Genomic DNA, 5,771 nt, shown 5'->3' with positions numbered 1-5,771 from the left:
TATATCATTTTTCTTTACTGGCAGGGTATATTTGAGATTCTATGGTTTGCCCTTTGATTTGGGATTCTCCTTGACAAAGAAGATGATCATCTCCGTACTCTAAGCAGTTGCATTAACTTCGCATTGTTCCCAAGAAAGAAACTGTTAACCTCTTCATTAACTGAGTTTGCCTGTGTGGTAGAACTCTTGAAGCACTATATCGAACTCCATTAAATATAGGAGAGTGCTTTGGAACTGAAACTGACTTGACACTCATGTGAAGAAGAGTAGCTAACTAACTATAACCCAAAGCCCATAAGCGTGTATGTAAATAATTTGTTACTTATTTACTCAGACTTTCCAAATCCATCACTCAGTAACAGCTAGCGCTTAAAGAACTGGTTTGGACTTGATGTCATATTTGATTTGCTAAAGGTTAATCAGTCATTTATGAAATATGAAAATACTATCATTAAAAATGTTATACATATAAGAAAAGAAAGTTTACATCTGTATATACCATTATTATTTATTTAATTTTAGCCTATCACCTCTTTCCACTCCTATTTATTAAAGAAAATCTAGCAAGTGGCTTTAGTTGAATTGTAGACTATTTCAGTTATTTTTGTTCCCTTTTATTATTCTGATTGATTGTGTATTACACTGCCTATAGTTGGGCTCTGGTTAAGCTTAGTTTGGCTTAGCACAGGACATCATATAAGTACATAATGCTAGCCTCACTATACTAGTAAAATCCAGCTAATAACATGTCTGACGCTTATCAATAAAAACCTGCTCTTTTCAACCAAAATAAATAAAATGTTACCACTGCACCTTAGAAAATTAACAGTGAACAATTAACACATTATTTGCAACTGAAAAGCTTATATTAGTCAAGAATAATATAGCATAGGTACAAACAATCATATGACACATTCTCCACTTTGACACCAGCGCCATGGAGAATGCTACCTGGGATAGATAGAGTGAAGAGTGAGTTTAGCCCAGACCCCATCTGGAGTACTCTAACTATTAACAACAATTCCTTTTTTTTTCTGTCTTCTCTCAGTCATAGCCACCTCTAGTACCTTGGTACTGTGCAGAAACTGCACGGTAAACTTTATATCTCTGTTGAATTCTTAAGTGCCTATTACAGAGTTCAAGAGCTTAGCGCAAGATGAAGTGGGATAGGATTCAATATGAGCCTATGTGTTCTTTTTCACAGAGAGCCATGCAGAGAGAATGTGTGTGGCATGTGTGCTCATGAAAGCATTTGTATCTATTTGTGTTAAGCACAAAAAAATAAACCACCGACAAAATAAAAAGAGCAATGAGATCAGATGCCTCATGGAAGAATGGTGGGAGGAGACAGAGGAAAGCGAACGTTCATATTCTCTAGTTATCTGAACTTGAACTCTATGAACCTCCCTTTCATATGCAAATGTAGCAATATTCAAAGCAAGGTCAACTTGTTCATCCCGTGTTTCACTCTCTGCGTCCCAATGAATAAACATGTGGTTCAAACTTCTATTGCTCTGAGCATGTACTGTAAATGGTGATAGACATGACAGTGCACAGAAAGAGGAAGGGAATAGAATTTGCATTAAAAAAAACACTGACTGGATAAACATATTTCTAATGCTAATAGCTTTCATATTGCAATGTCAGATAATACAGTAACTCCACACTTTCCCAGTGACTCTAACATGGGTCTTTTTATACTACCCTTATCGTAATCATGAGACCATAAATGGCTCTGCTTCCATTATGGAAGGCGTGTCAGTGAGACTGAGGAGATCCTCAGTGTTCTTTCCACAACCTAACTATATCCTCAGTTTATGTCAGCAGCACCCCATCCCCACTATACTATAGTAGAGCAGCGCTTTCCTCTCCTGCGCTGAATGAAAGTCTTGTTCCATGGTCTCAACAAACTTCTAAGCCATATCTTGGAATGATGTGCTGTGAGCCATGCAGAAAATGGAAGGAAAAAAAGAAACTTGGAGGACAGAAGAGGTGGCACGCCTGCTGAAGCCTCATGGTCTCAGTGGAATGGTGACTGTCAAGGAAGGGAGGGAAACAGGTGGAAAAGGCTGGGGATTATGGCCAGATTATGCAATGGAATGGTATCACTCATGGATTGGCCTCTTCAAAGCTCGGATCTTGGCATTGCTAAAGTAGTATGGAATGGGCCAACACCCCCACCCAAAAAAACTTTGACTTAAAAACTACTAGAGAACTATTCCTGAGAATACTGCTTAAAGAAATGATAAGAAGAATACATGTAGTCTCACCAAATATTCACTATTAAGCTTGTTAGAATTCTCCAAACTCTTCTGCTTTCTATACTTTCTTTAACGTTATCTTTGCACATGCTTCATTAAATTGCTTCACCTATTTCCCATTTTCTGCATGGCATACAGAGAAATGAGTAGTGGCTCAAACACAGTGTAAACTGGACAGCACTGTACATTTAAAGAGATAACTTGCCCTAAGAGACAAAGAAAATTGGGGATTAAATCATGCCTTTTCATAGTCTTCAGTCACATAATAAACACCTACTCTGAGACCTCCATAAAACTGGAACACAAACCTATAGGTTAGATTTGTATATTAATGTGGCCTTGCATGAAAATGATAAAAAGATGTTTTTGCAAACCATGGATCATATTAAATCAGAGAGGCTTTCTCCAGGGAGGAAAAGACATACATGTATTTGTATGAAAGCACGGATTGCATGTGGGCTGTATTCTGTTATATTCCACTATGTTTAGAATCCACTGGTACCTGATTTTGTATTTTCCTTTACATATATAGAGTCAAAACAAAATAATTTCCACAATAAATTGATGCAGAGAACCAGAAATTGCATAAAATTCAACTACAATGCATGAAATGAAGTGTCTTATGGCCAAAATGTCCTAGGGGAGAACCCCAGATCCCCAAGTTAATGTCTTCCCTTCAATGTGCAAATCAACTCTATACCCAATTTTCCTTTTTCTAAGCCTCGGCAATTTCAAACTCAAATAATGTAATAGTTTGGTTGCATTTGGAAATATTGCTATAATTATTTTCTCTACAACAATATATGACAATTGTGTGTTCAGTTCAACAATTTGTTTGCAAAGAGGCATCACTTCGTCTTTACAGAACTGCCAAATACAACAAACACACAATCCCAGGCTAATATGCAGAGCATACTGATGTGTGTGATAACCATCATTTTGTTGTCTTCACTTCTCCAGTCAGTAGTCATCATCTCAAACACTGTAATCATTTGTTGTCTTTGGATTGCTCTGGCACCACATTATATTCCAAAGGGCCCTCCAACTTGCAAAACCAACCCACATCTCCTTTTGATCGGAGCCACTCAAGATTAATTAAGCCATGATTTACTTTAAATAGATGTGATTAGCATGCTGAATTACATTTTGTCTTCTTAGGAATGCTTCATCAAAACCACACCTGGTCATTTTGCGCATAAGTCCAAATGGACTACAGAAAAAAAAATCTTGACTAATGAGCACGCATTGCAATTAAGAGCTTTTGCATTCACATAACAATTACCCCTAATCCAGGCTGGTGTTCCATGCATCTGATTTTAACACTGGACTGTTTGCATCCATATGAACAAACAAAACAAAAGCTGGGTATTGCACAAAATAGAAACTCACATTGCTGTTAATTATACTTCTTATCCAGAGTTTTGGAAAGAAATATAAAGATGTTATATCCTTTTATGGCTGCCACCCAAGTATTAATAAAAACAATATAATTCATTATTTTCTTCTAATGGTGAATGGTTATTTATCTCACATTTTTGTGATATCTAAACCCCAAATCTTAAGCACGACTCTAAAACTGTACTATATTAATATCTAATATCTAATTTTCCGCTTATGTGCAGCGCAGTTGTGTACAGGTGTTTGACAAGGGACTCTTTCTCAACCATCTATTAAAAAGTTATAGCGTGCTTAGGCATTAGTAATAAGTTGTCTTAATATTAATATTCTCCTCAATATTTACTTTCTTCCTGTTCTTATTCTGACAGTGAATCCCATTCACGTTTTTGTCTGACATAATAATTGGCCTTTGAAGACAGTTGTTGTTTTTGAAGCCCTTCAGTCTCAGATGCCATCGGATAACTATGGGGCTGCAGTCGGCACCAGTAATGGCCTTAATTTGGGTCGAGGATCGTCCAGTGTCTTGATGGACAGCCAATTGGATTCTCCGACTCAGTGCTGGTAAAATTTTAGGGGGGGTCTTCCACTTGACTTTTTTGTTCTATAACCCTCAAGATCATTTAAGAAATTCTGCATGACTGGAACGATGCGAGAGACTCTGCTTATGCAGTTCAACAACCCACATTTGACTTTGCCATCAGAATGTCATGACAGTGTGACTACTAGTTACTAGATTATTAACAGATTATAAATAAAAATGAAATGATGATAAAATGCAGGAACTGCCACTAAAGAGTTAAGTAAAAATGCGTCTTACTAGGTACATTTTTGAGAATAAGTTGATATATATATAGATATAGGAACCACGGCTGTATTCTTGACATCAACCTAGAGTCAGCAGTGTCATTGTCATTAGATGGGTCACTCTGTTCACCAGAACAGCTTTCAGTGTACTTGTTATACAAGATAATTTCTCAAGAGAAGCCATGTAAGTCAATGTCTTGATGAACATAAAGCACAATTCTGTTTATTACTAATTGTTCAGGAGTCAAAGTGGGCTATGAAAGCCTAGTATATTAATTGCTGGTATTGGTGAAATGCATACAGAATAATTGTGAATTTTAACTAAAGTTAAAAACTTAATGACTTTAAAAAATAATATTTTAGCCTTGTGCTTTGTTCTTTTTTCTGTGGTAATATTGGATGTAATCAAACAAACAACAGAAGGTTAAATAATGTTCTAACTTTTAAATTAGTTAATCTCAAAATGCAGCAACATACTGACAATCAAGTTAGCCATGGATGTCCATGCATATGCACAGATATGCTTCACCAGCTTTATGTGCCTACATGTCTAATTTTGTCAGACTAAGAATGTCTGCCTTCTTTTTCTGTTTGCTATGAAAGGGTCATCTGCAGGGTGTCATTTTTTTTTCTCTTTATCGCTCTGCAAATCTACAGTCAGGGAAGGAGAAAACTCCTATCCCATTTACTGAGATGGGCAGCAGACTTTTAGACTTTGCAAGAAAAATTAAGGAAAATATCCAACTATTACGCTAGTCTGTACAGTATCACGAGTCACAAGTTGTATTTTGTGTTTCGTGCAGTGAATGATCTTCAGGTTAGGTTAGCTGCTCCTTTGGATCAGACCATTACAGCAGCTGTGCCATCAGTCTCAAAGCCAACAACCCGCAAGCGGAACAGTTCTTTAGAGATGTCCAGTTTATCAAGGCTGTCGATGTAACAGACAGCAGCTCCAGCACAAGACACTCAAACTCACTAAGGTTTTTTTTTTCCATTTTGTGCAAGAATTTTATAAAGTATGAATCTTCTTTTTTTTTTCAGTCAGTAATATCAAACTTCAGTTTTTCATTGCTACCACTATGCAATGGTGCTTGATGGTGATTTTATTTTCTTATAGAATCCTTTAAGTTACAATGCTAAAACAAATGTTCAAGGAGGTGCATTGTAGATAAAAAAAATAACTCATATGATGTAAGAACATATACGTAGCTTGCATCCAGGACATTTCCCAGAACAATTTCTTATAAGACTGTATTAAAAAAATATTAAAGAAGTGTTGCTGTTTAACATATATGAACACATTTTATC

The sequence above is a fragment of the Haplochromis burtoni genome, unplaced genomic scaffold, assembly GCF_018398535.1.
Source record: "Haplochromis burtoni strain Fernald_Lab_line unplaced genomic scaffold, NCSU_Asbu1 Contig_1028, whole genome shotgun sequence".
Lineage (NCBI taxonomy): Eukaryota > Metazoa > Chordata > Actinopteri > Cichliformes > Cichlidae > Haplochromis > Haplochromis burtoni.
This window is presented reverse-complemented; position numbering follows the sequence as displayed.